The 17,421-nt window shown below is 34.2% G+C and overlaps 1 long non-coding RNA gene across 1 annotated transcript; it reads right to left on the minus strand.

Annotated features, from left to right (window-relative positions):
* Nucleotides 1-6,046: 6,046 nt before the first annotated feature.
* Nucleotides 6,047-16,033, minus strand: LOC129922044 (uncharacterized). Its single transcript, XR_008774027.1, has 3 exons — nucleotides 15,487-16,033; nucleotides 9,787-9,887; nucleotides 6,047-6,216 (listed from the first exon to the last, which is right to left on the minus strand). It is a non-coding gene; the product is annotated as an uncharacterized LOC129922044 (long non-coding RNA).
* Nucleotides 16,034-17,421: the final 1,388 nt, after the last annotated feature.

Raw genomic sequence — 17,421 nt, forward strand, 5'->3', positions numbered from 1 at the left:
CTTATAAGATCAAGGGAGATAATGGAGGACTCTACATACGCAACAGATTTCATATTAGGCCAAGTAAAACTATTTTGAAAGACAATGACACTGATGTCTATGATGGGAATGTCTTGGATGATGATGAAGATAATGAAAGGCCAGATTTTGCTGATAACTGTTCTCAACATGCATCACAGTCTGAAGTAGTTTCTCATGTACCAGACAATAATTGCGATAGAAATATGCCAGCAAGAACTAGCACTCGAGAAACAAATAGACCTGTGTGGCATAGGGATTATGATATATATGTACTAAGAATTTTTATGACAATATTAATATGCATGTTGAAATATTTATTCTATATGTGTCACACTCTCAATTGAAATTTATTTTTTTAGTTGTTATAATATTTATAAAATATGATGAGTTATTAATGTTTGTTATTTTAATTGCAAATATTTCTAATATGTATTTTGTTAGCTATAGAAAGGGAAGGATGTTGATGTGTGTTTTATATAGGTTGCACCAATCGGTGTTTGGGAGTAACATCTTTTGTAACTGTTGTTGTCAACCAATATGGCGTTAGATTAAACAGCTGATTTCATGTCTTATAAGTTATATCCAGAGTCTTATTATTATTCGTTCATAATAATCAACAGTTACTAGATCCTATCACAAACGTTTACCTGGTAATTTGAGTACTCTTGGGAGTTCAGAATAGACTGTCTGGCAGTTTCTGTCTTCTTCAAAACAAAAAAAAAATATTTGAACTGTCTTATCCTCACTAAATATTTGTTTATATATTGAAAAAAAAAAAAAACAACAACCATTTTTAGCATACATTACATGATATAGTAGAGAAGAAAGGTTTGCTGATCAAGTAACTTAGGAACTTAAAATATCAAGCTTAAACTTGGTTCTGACACATAATGATACCTAGACATAGACTCCCAAATAGCTAAGACAGAATGACCAAAAGTGTCTGGCACAGAGAAGCCATCACCATACAAACTTAACTAGAGGTCAGTCTGACTGTTTTCCTCTCATCAATTCTTTATGCTTTGAATCATGGACAGTGTATAGAAGGCATACCATGAAGCTTAGCTCTAAATGATAGAGCATATGGACACCACACTATGAGAATAGGAGCACAAACTGCAAAGGATAAAAAAAATCAGCCTTGAAAGAAATAATATAGAAATCCACACAACCTTACATTTACCCAGTATGCAGCCAAACATTCCAAGCTCATCACAAAGGCACAAAAAAATGGAATGTGCCACCTAGAGGACAGATGTGTCCTATGAATTATAATGAACGAACTATACATTAAATATGATGTGAGCTGTTAATAGATGTTTTATTTTAGATGATTCAGACAAGAAACAATTGATGCCTATTATAAGCTATCCTGACAAGATCACTGCCTAATCTTTCGACTCAGGACTGGACACAACAGAATGAGACAACATATGTACCGGAAGCTCAAAATTGGAACCAGTGAAATCTGCCTATGTGAAGTGTCACCAGAGAATGTCCTTCAAAACTGTTCTCTTTACCATGAGGCCTGTACAAGAAACTGACCCCAATACACCCCAATAGAAAGAAACTATATGGAGAGATCCCTGATTAAAACCACTGCGCAGTTGAAATAAAAATATTGGTTAAGTCATCTGAATGCTCCAGCATAAAAATAAGAATGAGGAAGAAGAAGATGATTCAGATGATCCTTCAAAAAGCCAAGGAAGGTTTTGAAAGATTTTTTAGCCTTTAAAAAAAAACAACTACTGATCAAATACTTTTACATTAAGGTAGTAAAGTAAAACAAACAAGAAAAATGAGCCTTACCTGAGCTTTGTAAAATGATGCCAAAAGATCAGAAAGTCTTACTGTGCTTATAAACTGAAAATCAAACAAATATTTTAAGATAATCTTAAATGTAGCAATTGACTTGATATAAGTATGGGTTGAAGTGACACTAGAGATGTGGGACAGGTTTCATTCAGAAGGCTAGGCTCTATCATTTTCAATTATTCTAAAAATATTTTTTTGTTCCTTTTTCAAAACTCATCATGAATTGGACAGGTGAACATCATGGCTCTGTTGAAGCACATTATAAAAGAAACTTATCTGAAATAGGGAGGCTTTGTGCTTAGTTGAAATGCACCTGTACCAGAACAAATAATTTTTAAAACCAATTAAAACATAAATATTTTTTTTAGTACTATATAATCTTTTTTTTAATTTGTAAACATAGTTGGGTTCTTTGGGTAGATTAATTCAAATTGTGGGAGATGTACTATTACTTCAGTTTCTTCTTCTTCTTCTAGCCAGCTTTATTGCTGCTGAGCTGTGAGGTCTATTGCAGACTGTGCCAAGGAAAAAAAGTGTGCTGTTTTCTTCAGTTGTTCAGCACTGCCGTAGAGGGTGTTGGTTATGTTGGGCTGTAGTGGAAGTAGGGTCTGCCTAAGGTGGGTTAGGGAGGGGCATTCAAAGAGGATATGGTTTACGGTTTCAAAGGGGTGGGCGCAGTGTCTGCAAAGGGGTAGTTGTGTGGAGTTTATTTTGTTCAGGTGGTAATTTAATAGTGGTGTGTGTCCTGTTCTTAGTTGGAAGATTGTAGATTGTTCTTTGCGGGGGAGGAAGTTAATACTGTCCAGTTTGTTAGGCTTAGTCATTTCTCTGTACATGGCTCTGTCTGTGTTTCCTGATGCCCATTGGTTGAGCCACTCCTCTTTGTGATTGTTGACTAACATTGACATTAGGGTGAGGTAGTTAACAGGTCTATCTGGTTGTTCCATAGATGAACCTGCCTTTGATAGCTTATCTGCCTTTTCATTTCCCATGATGCCAATGTGTCCAGGGATCCACTGTAGTGTGATATTGATATTTAATTTTGATATCATCTGGTGGATTATCACAATGAGTGTTGTCAACTCTCTTGGGCTGTTTGAGGTGCTGCTGTTAAGTGCTTGCAGAGTAGATTGGGAGTCTGTAAAGACAACAATATCTGATGGTGGTTGCACTCCTTCATATAATTTGTTTTCCACTGTCTGAAGTGCTATGGTAATTGTCTCAATTTCGGCTTGGAAGTTTGAGCAGTAATCGCCACAGGGTGCGCTTATCTCAAAGTGTTTATTTTTAGGGAAGACCAGGAAGGCACCAAGACCAGCATTGATGGTAGCTTTGAAAGCCGATCCGTCTGTATAAATATGGATAGCTGTTTTTTTATAGCTTTCGATTGTTTCAAGCGTGCCTACTTTGAGCTCCAGTGGATTTGATTCTTTTGTTAAGGTGTTATTTAGTAAATGTGTTTTGATGGTTGGTTGTTTGTAGTTAAGTCCGGGTGTAATGTTTGAAAACCTGGTAATTTTTTCTCTGTTATTGGGTAGGTGGTGTTTTAGGGCTAGTTCGTCAGTAAGTTGGATCAGAGTCCTTTGCTTTTTTTGGTTGTTTTTCCTATTTCACTGTGTTAGTAATTTATTTGGATGATTGTCCTCCAACCTTCTGTATCTCTCAATAGCTTCTAATGCTGCTCTGTTGCGCCTTAACTTAAGAGGTTCAATATTGGAGTCTATTTCACAGGCTGCTGTGGGAGTAGTTCTCATACCTCCACTAATTAGCCGCAAGGCTTGGTTTTGGATTGTATCTAATGATGATTGATAGGTTTTGTTGGCAGCTACTTGTATGGAGTGACAGTTATCCAGACATATCCAGTGTATAACTGTCTTGAGGTTTTCTTTTCAGCTCCCCAGGATGATCCTGCTAGGTGTTTTATTATGTTTAATCTTTGTGATGCCTTTTCTTTTAAATCTGCCATAAAGTGTTTTAGAGACAGTCTTTGGTCTAGTTTTACACCAAGATATGTTGGATTTTCTTCTTTATTTATTGGCTAAGAGTCTATTTTTAGGATGTAGTTTCTTTTTGCTGTTTTGTTGCTGTGGCTAAAGATTGAATAAACTGACTTTTCTTTGTTTACTTCAGTTAAAAAAACAGTACTGAGAAACTTGAAACAAAAATGTACAAACTTAAAACAAAGCGTGTAAATGTAAAGTAAGAACTATTTTTTTAAACAATTTTTTTAAACTCATACCTTTATTTCAGCAGGGCGGTAATACTTTCTATTTTTGTCCTCTATAGCTGTTTTGTACCTATCTCTAGGAAAATGTTTGATACCAAAGTTGCCTTTTAACTTGCGAAGGACCTTCTCAATTGTTTTTCATTCTAACATCATCTTCATTTATGGCTAATGCAGGCCAACTTACACTCAATAGAAGAGAGGCATCAGTGTCCTGCGATACAAAAAAAAAAGTCATTTCGAAAAGTTCAAGGATACAAGAGTATGCAAATATCAAGATCCAGGATTCTTGTCCATTGAAAGTTCACAAGATTAGGTTTTGAGGAATATACATGGCAGCAGAGTAGTCAAGTGCTTGGTTTCCTGATGAAACTGACTAGATCTCACATTATGCCATAAAAGTGCTTTATTTTCAACTAGTCCTGCTACATCTGTAGATTCATTTATTTGCAATGCATATGTACTGCATATTTCTTATTTTCAAAGCAAGTAACAATTTTTTTTATGGCTCATTAAATGATATGATTTAATAATTGGTATAAGTAATTACCTCCCCCCCCCCCCCCAAATAAATGAAAACAACCTAACATAAACATAAAATTGAAATACATGATGCAAAATAGAGCCATGAGATTTATAACAAACAAATATTCACATTTGAGTAACACCATTGGTAAAGTCACTAAATTTAGAAATTTCTGAACTAAAGACTAAAAAGTACAGTAATAAAACATTAAACACTGAACAAAAATTTGCAAATACAAAACACACCTAATAATATACTAAGAAAGACACAAAGATAAAAGCACATTTCTTTTTCCATATGCTAGGACAAGTTTGTCCAAGTATTCCTTCCCCGGTGTCATTAGAGCATTGAACAGTTTGTCTGAATTAGCGAGGTTAATCATGCAAAATGAAAACCATGTAGTGGACTGTGCAGAGACCAAATAATGGGATATTCAAAATAAATGTCAGTTCCTATTAAACATGAATACAAACTGAAAATAGAAAGAGTTGCTGTGGTTGAGAATAGGAGATGTAAGACTAATAGCAGTTGTAGAGTTATCTACAAAAATGAAGTCTCTCTGCTAGGCTGCCTAGTACCTAGTACATACATTCTTTTTTCTTTGGCCTCATATTACAATGGTAAAATGATTATAAAGAGGAGAATAAAATATGGTTAAATATAGATAAGCTCTGAGGATACAAACAGATCTCCGAACTAGCCACAGCACCAGAGCCCATGTACTATGCTAATATCTTTGACCATCAAGTCCCCAAAAAGAACCTTTCAAGTTAGTTACATTATTAGGACTCATTGTTTTGCACTTTGTCAAGAGTCTGCCCACATAATTTTTTTTTTTTTTACTTTTGTTATCTTTCCATGGGCATTTTTTTTTACAAAGAGGCTTTGTTCTTTGCTTACCTCAGAGTTTGATTCCCAGGGTAAGATTGTTCTGTTCCTGTGGTGGGCATCAATATTAACAAAAATCCCAGACCAGGTGGCTCCATGCTCACCAAATAAGTTACATTCATTGACTGCCTTAATGCTGCTCTAGCAATGCCAACTGAAATGATGACAAATACAATAATATATTTCTTAAAACATCTTGCATTTCTTGCTTATGATAAGATAAGATAAGATTATGTGTTCTATTTCATTAAATTAGATGTCAATGAATAAAAAATTAGATATCCAGTATTATATTTATTTTTTGGGGGATATCTGTTTCCATTGTTATCTTTTTTTACCATTGTTATATCTAGTAAACATGCATCTCTATTCTTCCATTGTTTAAGTTACCAGCATGTATCTCCATTGTTATAATTATCAGGCTTTCTGTCCTTATTGTTATATTTACCTGGCATGAATCTCTGTGCTTTTATTGTTATATTTCCTCTTTCCCATAGTCATAGTCAGGTGTTCTATAAGCTCTCTCCACATAAAAAACTAGATTTTGTATGAAGTTGACTTCATCTGTTGAATGAAGGGGCAAAGTTGAACAACTGGCAACTAAGCCAGGTAATCTTCAGGTAGGAAAGGTTCATTAGCCTTAGCTTGCCATCCACTTAGAAGGAAAACAACATTGTTCTGACCATAGCTAATGTCCAGGCCATCCTCTAATTTCCATGAGATGATCCCTAGTTGCAGGTGACTGATAAGGTCATTGTTATTGTGGGAGAAAAAAAAGGTTATAGTTCTTTTTCCCTCATTCTTAGACATATTCATAATTGTATAATTAGAAATGGAGGTGCAATGGATGAGCAGTAAGCCCTTGGCTTCTGAGCTGGGTGTCCCAAGTTCGAATCCTGGTAAAGGCTGCAATTTTTAATTTCAGGATCTTTGGGGGCCTTTGAGTCCAAGCTCTAATGGGTACCTGACATTAGTTGGGAAAAGTAAAGGCGGTTGGTCATTGTGCTGGCATCATGATACCCTTGTTAACTGTGGGCCACAGAAAAAGATTACCTTTTCATCATCTGCCCTATAGACTGCAAGGTCTGAAAGGTGAACTTAACTTTTTTTTTTACTATAATTAGAAATGAAAATATTACTTGCTGAAACAGTATTTCTATTTACTGGTAATCCTGGAGATATAGTGCAACTCTGTAATACAATAGAAATATCATTTTGTTATTCGTGTAAGACACACAAAGGTTCAGCAAGTTCAAGTTCCTATAAAATGTTGTATATCTTGAGCTATGCTAGGTAAGTATATTTGTTACATCTTAAGTGTGCTAAATGAAATAACATCTAAAAATATTAAGAATATTAAGAAACAGTTTCAGGTGAAATAAAATTTTCAAGCGAAATCCTTTTAAATTTTTCCCCATGTCTCTCTATGCTTTAAATAACTAATAACTTTTTCACAACTTCAAGACATTTGATGATTTGTACTGGTGACTGATCATTTCATCCCTGGTCACATCATCCCCAATCAATTCATCCTTGGTCACTTTGTCCCCATTTAAATATTTTTTTCTAGTTGTGTAACTATGCTGTTAAGGCTTCGCCTTTAAGCCCTTGTTTATCTAATATATAAATATGTTTATTTAGAACACTTTTTGATATTTTGACAGTTATTATAGTGTTTATATTGTTCCTTCCAGTCTTCATAATTTTTGAGAAGTGAAATAATATATGTAAATAAGTAGATATATTGAAATGCAGGCTTTGTATTTAGTTCTATTGTTTCTGTTTGCTATAGGGATGCCAATATTATCCTGCACTTTTTGTGTTAATGTTATGAACAAATGCCAAGGTGTGGTGGAAGTTGGGGAAATCTCTTGAGAGATACAAGTACAATTAGAATAATTATGATCATGCCGATCTAGGCTGATTACTTATCAAAAGAGGTAAATGTGTGGTGAAAGTGATGAATATCTTTTGAGAGATGAAAACGATTAAAATACTTATGATCATGCTGCTGATAACTTTTCTCCTGATGGCCATCTTTTTTTATTTTATCTTTAATTGTCAATCATTCTTTCTTGAATATGAGCATGCAATTTCAAACCCAGATATAACATTTTATTTTTTCTAATTTCTAATAAATGCTGACTGCAAGAAATATGTAACACTGGCTAAGAAATTAAGAATGATGTACAGCAATACGAATCAATGGATTGTCTTCTGTACCAACTATCAATAGCCTATCTTATCTTTCAATTAACACGCAAAACAATCTTTACATTAGCTCTATATCTATAAATGTTAAACTTTTATATTTTTAATGACATTATATTTTGTTCTTTTTTAATGTGTCACAGTTTTTGTCTTGTAAATGAAATAAAATGAAATACTGTTAATTTCAAACTTTTTACAATTATTATTTGATGGATAAGAGGATGAAATGACTAGCGGATGAAATAACCAGGGGATGAAATGAAAAGGAGATGAAATGACCAGGGGATGAAGTGACCAAAGATGAATTGACTGGGATGAAGTGACTGTGAATGAAATAACCAGGAACCATTTGTATCAGTCTCTTGCTGTTCTTAGTGATCCTTAGTTCCTAAAGCTAATTATATTTATTTTCTAAATCTGTGTCATGCATAGTGTAGGAAATATTTAGATATGTAAACAAAGAAATAATCTTGAGACTCACATCCATATTTGTGAATCAGCTGAAAGTGTCAAGGCTCTACATCCATAAAACAATGATTTGACTAATGACTGCATAAGTATAGAGTGGGGGTTAGCATGATATTGTTATTGTTCAACCTTTCCAGTAGATTCCCACCCCTTGTCAACCATCTGTCATGATCTTTCCCAGGTGAAAAGAAAGGTCATGTTGTCTCTCACAACAGTTTCAATCTAGTCAACTAGACTCTCTGAAGTGTCTATCAGAGTTGCACTAATATTATAGAAGAGCAATATTATTTCATTTCATAGTTCTTTAGTATGGGACAATCTTTCACAAATTAATCACAAGCTAAAGATTTGTATTGTATTATTCTTACACTGTAAAACACTAAACCTATTTTTTTTTTTTTTTTTTTTTTTTGTAGATTAAAGATTTTCATTTGATAATTTTAACATTTATAGCTATAAGCTTTTCTTTTTTATATCTTATCTTCTTATCTTATATTATACAGACCTTACTTCAAAAACGTTATAAATAGAGATTGTTAGAGAGAAGCACTGATCATGTTGATTACACTTAAAGTATGTAAATAATGTTTGCATCAGTCAAACACACCAGCAGACTTTTAAAAAAATGATATTGAATTGCTCATGTTAATTAGTCACTCAATGACTTAAGAAATTTGAAGACTATTTCCTCCCATCACAAACCTCATGTAGGATGGGAGAGGATGGTGGCAGATTTCAAACCCAGAGCCATCAGTCCAAAGCAGGCATACAGTTAACATAATTGTACTATGAAATTGGCTATATTTGGCAGACTCATTCTGTGATTGAAAAAGATCAATTGAGAATTTAAAGAACTAGAAATCATTTATTTGTCTCTCTATCAAGTTTTGTTTTTTAAATGTTTATTTACGGTTAAGTTTATGTACTTTTGTTGCAATACTAAATGTCTTTTTGATCCTGAAGTCTCTAAACCTAGTGTTTCACTGACCTAGTTGTTGACCTCACTGCTTTTTTTTTAAGACTGTTCTAGTATTGGTATGTTTCCTTGAGTTGAGGAATCCAAAACAAAGGTTAAATAACATTTTGGTGGTGTTCTTTTTTTTAACTCCTGACAAATGACATACAAAAAACATCCATTTTGATCAAACAGGTCTTATATCTGCTTGGTGGCACATGATCTATTTTCTACTCAGGGATGTAAGATATCCTCCATCAGGCATTTATCCTATATGCTCTGTATATTGCTGAATTGTTCACTTGTAAGGTAATTTGTTACGTGTGCAGCATAGTGTGAATGTGGAAAGGTGCAAATTTGTGTTGAAATAGGAAGAGAAGGAACTGAAAAATGGAGTAATTTAATTGACATATTATTGTTTGTTAATCAAGATTAAAGTATTCATAATCTATTATAGATGAATCTGTTGGTGTATGATTAAGAGTCTCATCTGCTTGTAACATAATTAATTTACTGACTCGTTTTAGGATTATTCATTTTTAGATTAGAATCAATGTCCAAGCACTGATGCACTATCCATGCAACTTCTGCTTTTTTGCATTAGGCTACTAATAGTTTTATCTTTCTAAATGGATGTTTCTTTGGCTACAAATTCCTGATGACCAAGAAACAACTTACTTGCAAATGTTCATATTCTTTGTCTCTGTATGCTGGGTAACCAGTGACAAGATCAAATGTAGAGTGCAGGGCATATGCTTACCAGCATCACATGTAAAATCCTAGAACACATAATATGTAGCAACATCATAAACCACTTAGACAAACATAATGTCCTCACACCATACCAACATGGCTTTAGGAAATATAGATCATGTGAAACACAACTAATAGGACTAATTGATGATTTTTCAAAAGGTTTAGATAATAGTGAACAAATAGATGCTATCTTACTAGATTTTTCTAAGGCTTTTGACAAAGTTCACCACCATAGTTTGCTTAAAAAATTAAAATATTTCGGCATTAATGGTCCACTGCATCAGTGGATTAAAGATTTTCTGATAGGGAGAGAACAAACTGTAATAATAAATGGCTCTAAATCAACACCGATAACAGTAAACTCAGGTGTACCTCAAGGAACAGTCTTGGGTCCACTACTATTTTTAATTTACATAAATGATTTACCAAATTGCATTACTTCAGGAACAAAAGTCAGATTATTTGCAGACGATTGCATAATATATAGAACAATAAAAACAACACAAGACACAGATATTTTACAAAGAGAATTAGATGAATTACAGAAATGGGAATCAAATTGGAGCATGTCTTTCCACCCAGAAAAATGTCAGTTGTTAAGAGTAACAAAAAAACTAAAACAAATTAATTCCCCTTATCTTATTCATGGCAAACCAGTAACACAGACTAAAAACGCAAAATACCTAGGTGTTATAACAAATGAAAAACTATCATGGAATCCACATATTGATGAAACTACAAAAAAATCAAACAAAGCATTAGGATTTATTAAAAGAAATTTCTATAAATCAAATAAGAACATAAAACTAAAATGTTATTTAACCTTGGTTAGGCCAATAATAGAATATGCATCCTCCGTTTGGGACCCCTCAACTCAAGAAAACATTAAGAAACTGGAACAGACACAAAATAGAGCAGTGAGATTCATAACAAACGAATATTCACATTTGACTAGAGTAACACCTTTAGTAAAATCACTAAATTTAGAAAGCCTTCAGGACAGAAGGCTCAAAAGTAAAGTAGCAATCATACATAAAACACTGAACCATAATCTTCAAATACAAAAACAAAATTTAATAAAATACTCTGAAAGACACAAAGATAAAGGCACATTCCTCGTCCCATATGCTAGGACAAATTTGTACAAATACTCCTTCTTCCCTAGTACTATTAGAGCATGGAATGGGTTGCCTGAGCTAGCCAGGAAAACCAGGGACTTGGCAGAATTTAAGTCATTGGTTAATATGCATGACTAAATGCATGACGCGTAGGACGTAATCAACTTCTTTTTTGAAGTAACGTGTGTATTATATAAGAAGAAGATGGTATTATTCTATCAGCCCACTGTTCTTGTATAGTTGGACTTGGTGAGTCCTGCACTCATGTGGCAGACATGGATCCTTGAGTCAAATAACCTACTCACTGAAGCCCAGGCTGGCTTTAGAAAAGGCAGATCAACAGAAGATCAAATTGCCTTCATCACACAAGAAATAGAAGACGGCTTTCGAGAAAAGAAACCAACAACAATTGTGTGGGTTGACTTAGAAAAAGCATTTGACAAAGTCTGAGAACAAGGTCTCTTGCTCAAGCTAATCCAGCATCACATATCTCACAGAATGTACAACTGGATAAAGGAATATCTAAATAATAGAAAAGTCTTAGTTTGCATGCAAGGACAAAGAAGCCACACAGTGGGTATAAAAAATGGCGTCCCCCAAGGAGGAGTCCTATCCCCAACACTTTTCCTAATATTCATAAACGATCTAAATCAAAACCTACCTAGAAAAGTTAAAAGCAGCATGTATGCAGATGACCTTGCCATAATTAGCACAGAAGAATATGTAGGAACATCGAAATTTCGATTACAAGATGCTCTTGATAAACTCAATAATTGGTCCAAAGACTGGGGCATGTCCATCAACACAAAAAAGACCACATATACCATATTCTCACTGTCAACAAAACAACAAACAATAAAATTAACATTAGATTTGGAAGCTTTAGAAAAAAATGACAGCCCTACTTATCTTGGAGTCACCTATGACCCGAGACTAACCTGGAAAAACCAAATAGATAAAACACAGAGTAAAGGCATCCAGAGACTATCCCTCTTGAAAAAATTAGCTGGCACAGATTGGGGAGCTAATCACAACATCCTGAAAAAGACCTATACCAGTTATGTAAGACCTGTATGGTGCCACAGCATGGGGCTCAGCAGCCCAAACCAACCTAAGAAAAATAGACAAGGTTCAAAATATTGGTCAAAGGATAATGACAGGAGCAATAAAAACAACACAACACCCATAAGAGCTATGGAGGAAACCGCTGCCCTGATCTCTCTGGATGAAAGAAGAGAAATAAAAATCCTTTTCCTATTCACTAAATTGGAAACCTTGGAGAGGCACCCACTCAGAACAAAAATCCACAAAACTGGCACAAAAAAACGTCTCAAAAGGACCAATTTCATACAGGAATCTCTAAACCTAAAAAAGAAACACCAACTTGAAAAAATTACTCTGGAATTCTCAATACACTATAATGAATCTCTACCCTGGGATGAAAGCCCTCTTCCTACTACAAGGGACCATATTGAAAACATAAAAAGAAAATCTGATTACAGACCAACAGAGCTCAAGGAAATAGTGAACTGTTTTCTACATACCAATTACCCTAGCAATCAGTGGATCAGAGTTTACATGGATGGCTCATCCCATAAAGCCACCACAAATGGAGGAGCTGGAATACTTATCGAATGGCCAGATGGAGGAAAACTAGAAAAATCCATTGCAACTGGAGAGTTCTCTGACAGTCACAGAGCAGAAAGGGAAGCACTAGCACTAGCTGCTACCATGTTAGCAAATCATCCAAGTTCCCCTCACAGTCAGATTGTCTTTCTAACAGATGTGAAAACAACCCTCCAAAGCTTGCAAAACTCTGATTCCCCTCATATTAAAAACCTCAGAACAGCACTTACAAAGCTCAACAACAACAGCAAAAAAAACTGTTATCCAATGGATACCAGCTCACATACAACTAGCAGGAAATGAGAAGGCTGACACACTCGCCAAGAGTGGGAGAACAAACTCACAAGTAAACTCTGCACTCTATCCAGAAGAAATGAAGAAATTAATTGTAGATAAAATAAATGAGAAATGGACGAACTCCCATCCAAATCACAAGAAAGATGACGCTTACTATAAGCTATCCCGACAAGACCAACGTCTAATCTTTCGACTCAGGACCGGACACAACAGAATGCGACAACACATGTTCCGGAAGCTCAAAATTGGAACCAGTGAAATCTGCCCATGTGGAGTATCACCAGAAAATGCCGACCACGTCCTCCAAAACTGCTCTCTCTACCAAGAGGCCTGCATAAGACATTGGCCCCAAATCACCCCAATAGAAAGAAAACTATATGGAGAGCTCCCTGATTTGGAAACCACTGCGCAGTTCATCTCATGTACTGGTCTAGTCATATGAACACTCCAACATAACAATGAGAACGATGAAGAAGAAGAAGAAATGTGGCAGACACTTTATTTATGCTGGAAGCCAACACCAGGCTAAAAGAGAGTAAGACAGTTACAGGCTTGTTATCTTACTGGATAAATCCATCAGAGCTTAAAAAAGTTTTGCCAACTAAGGTTTCTGAGATTGATATCACCTCATTAAAAAACAAAAAGTTAAATTTGATTCTCTTGTGAACAACATCACTTCTAAAAATAAAAATTTAAAGGCTATTAAATCCAAAGAAACTATAAAGCTTAGTATAAATACTTTTAATTCATTTATTGAAAGTAATGAGTTCCAATCAGATATTTTACTGTGTTGTGCTAATAGGAAGAATAGGTTTGTGCCTGTGCTTTAACGCTGCTAGGTCTCTCAATGAAAATTTCAAAACAGTCATTTATTACTGTCATCTTCCTGTCATAAGTACAAATAAATTTTTTGGTCCTGAGACTCTCCTTATTGGGCCAGAAAATCAAATCGGATATGTCGACATACATAACATCCAAAACAGTACATGAATATCTTAGATCAGGGGTGGGCAACCTTTTTGTATCGAGGGCCGCATTATTTTAAAAATTGGGAATGGCGGGCCACATATTTATATACAACTTATAGAGGCACTCTAAGCTAACTGTGTAGAATGTCTTTTAATTCATATTTACACTGTATTATATTCACGTTTCTTTTTTTTCCCCACACTTCAGGTTAAGGAATTACAACAAGAGTTAGCAATTATTTAAACCAATTTTCCTTTTTTTTTTTTTCAAATTGCTGTTGTCATTTTACATTAAAATATCCTGACAAATATACAGTTGTACTTAATGTGCAGTATTTTACTTTTTACACTCATGCATGATGTTCCGGAACTGTGGAACTAGCTTACTAGTTTCTATCCTTGTGACTGCTGTCAAATTACAGTCAGTCAAAATCGACCAGTAGTAATGCTTGTTTAGTTTCCACAAAGGAAAAGGCTTGTTCACTGAATGAGACAATATATGTTCTGGAAGTTAAATGTCGGGACTAGAGAAACTTGCCCATCACCAGAGAATGCTGACCATGTCCTTCAATGGTGCATTCTAAATCAAGAGACCCGAACAAGACTTTGGCCCAAAAACCTTCCTATAGAACAAAAACTAAAAAAACAAACAATTTTTATTTGTTACTACTAGGACTAAATCTATTGACTAGATCTAGTGAAATCTAGTCTAGATTATTCTAGATCTACTTGATTATCTATCCTTTTCTAATTCTAGGGCTCTACTCTAGTCACACTAGATCTTGTATATAGTTCTAGATCTAAAATAATTTAAGAGTCTACTAGTACTAGTCTAGATCTATATCTAATAAGTCCTCTATGTCTAAGAACACAGATTATAATAATTATATTAGAGATCTAAATATTTATGTCTAAATCTATAGTCTATAATAGACTTATTAAGAACTAAATTTACATAATGATACATAGAAATCTAGAATCTAGAGATCTATCACCTTCTATTTCTAGATAGATCTAGAGTCTACTTCTAGATCTAGTTATCTAGTGCTAGCCCTACTTCTAGATCTAGAAACTAATTTAGACTATGTAATAAGAAAAGTAGATCTAATAGCCTTATTTAGGCCTTAGACTTACTGTGTCTAAGTCTAAGTCAAGTTAATTAATTAATTTAGGTCTAGATCTTTTTTTAAATCCTTTTGAAAGTTTCTTAGATTACTTAGAAACCAGTTCAAGGAGTTAGTGTTAGAATACTGAATAGTCAGATCTATTTGATCTATCAAATCATCTAAAATCTAAAAACAATCTAGACTAGATTAGATCTACTGAAATCTATTCATTCTAATCTAAATCTAGTCTAGATTCTAGATGTCTAGTGACCTAGACCTATCTAGTAGCCTAGTCTAGACTAAGACTAAGACTAGATTGTCTAGAGTCTAGATCTAGATGAGATGATAGATTATCATAGATTATGATAACTATCTAGTCTAGTAGTAGTACTAGATCTAGTAGTAGTAGAGTACTGTAAGTAACTGTAGTAGAGCCATTGTCGTGAAAGTGAAAAGAAAGGGATTTGAATGGAATATAATAAATTTATTTGGCTAATTAGCACTTACTAGATTCTAAGAATAGATCTAATTCTAATATCTAGACCTAGACTACTAGATCAGTAGATCTAGAGATCTATGTCTAGAACTAGATGTAGATCTAGTTCTAGTCTTCAACCATTTCTTCGTAAATTTAGGACACACCGGGTCCGGAAGTAGATGAAATGTAAACAATAAACACAGACCTATATATATTTTATTTTGCACTCAGTATTTTCAATTCGCACTATTAATAAATAATGATAAAATGGCAATTTTTTTTTAGTGTCGGAATTCAGACTTGGCGGAACAAAAAATCGTGAATGCGGAACGGCGGAACATGTGAGCTTTTTTGATGATTTTGCGGGCCGTTTCCGCATAATGCGGGACTATAGGCATGTCTGCTGTAGGTGTCAGCAGGCCGCATAAAACATTCCGCTGGGCCACATCCGGCCCCCGGGCTGTAATTTGCCCACCCCTGTCTTAGATGCAGTTGTGGGATGAATTTTAAACATATCAGCTAATACATAGGCTGGTTTACCTAGAATATTTGAAATAATGTGTGTTAAAAAAAATAATTTGTGTACATTCATAATTATAGTAGTTAAATTATATATAAATATGTGTAAATGTGAGACAGTGTATTTTTTTTTTGTACCTGTATTATATCCAAGCTATCCAATGAGAAATATTTATATAATTTAATATATAGATATATTTATTCAAATCATAATATGCATTCATTTATTTGTGGAAATAAAAGAAATGAATTGAAATATTGTTTGTATATTAATTATTATTATCTTATCTATTAGTATGAAAATTGTAGATCTATTCATTCAAAAGAGGCCCTTAGTGAAACCTGCAGTACCAGGTTCGAATCTCGTTAAAGACTGGTATTTTGAATTTTGGGATACCTCTGAGTCCAACCAGGTTTAATTGGTATTTGACATTAGTTGGGGAAAAGTAAGGTGGTTGTTCATTGTGCTAGCCAAGACATCCTCGTTAACCGTGGTCCACAGAAACAGGTGACCTTTACATCATCTGCCTTATAGATCGTAAGGTCTTTAAAGTCAACTTGTTTATTAAAAAAAACAACATTTTATTTCAAGATCAATTCTTGTAACTATGTAACTGTTTGAATAACAATGGACGCCAAGAACTAGTTGTTTTTTTTATAAAGTAGGTCTATCTTAGTTAGTAATTCAAATCAAGATGTCTGCCTGGTCATGCATTTTGTGTGATGGACTGTTCAGACTTACCGATGGTTCCGGGTTTAAACCCTGCCCATTCCCATCCCTTGTGGAAATCAGTTCTAAAAAGTTAAATCTAAATCTAATCTAGATTGAAAGATTTTAGTCAAGATTATTTTCATAATTTGCCTGTACTGTATTATGCATACAACAAAAGAAACAATGAAGTTAATTTTAAATAATAAATCAAAATATTTAGAAAAACAACTTGCCTTAAATTTTCTTCTTTGCTGCTTGTTTTTTTAATATGTAGTTTTCAAGTCCTTCCTGTTACTCAAAAGAGCTGGTTTTATTAATCTGTATGTGGCTCTGTTCCAAAAGCAATATAATGAAGCCTGCTATGCATCTTCATCTGAAAAATATAAAATGTGATGAATGTTTTTGTGCCAGTTTTTAGTTTAGAATTTATAACTCTGCAATAGTTTAACTTATTAAAAAAATGAAAACATCTGCGGACTCCTCAGCTATTGGGCGATAAAATTAAATTTGACTCTTTTTTCCATATCAGCTATTAAATTTATAATTGAAGTCAACTTGCAGTAGGGGTCGAACCTAATCAGCGAAAGCAATTCTCGCGGGAGTCATAATGAGCGAAGGCCGTTAAAAATAGCATGTTAAAATATTGGAAATTATGCTTCACTTAGTTCTATCATCTAACTTCTTCCATGAAGCATTATAACTATTGTCCTCCTTGTCGCATAAAGCCTAAATT

Source organism: Biomphalaria glabrata, chromosome 12 (genome assembly GCF_947242115.1).
Source record: "Biomphalaria glabrata chromosome 12, xgBioGlab47.1, whole genome shotgun sequence".
NCBI lineage: Eukaryota > Metazoa > Mollusca > Gastropoda > Planorbidae > Biomphalaria > Biomphalaria glabrata.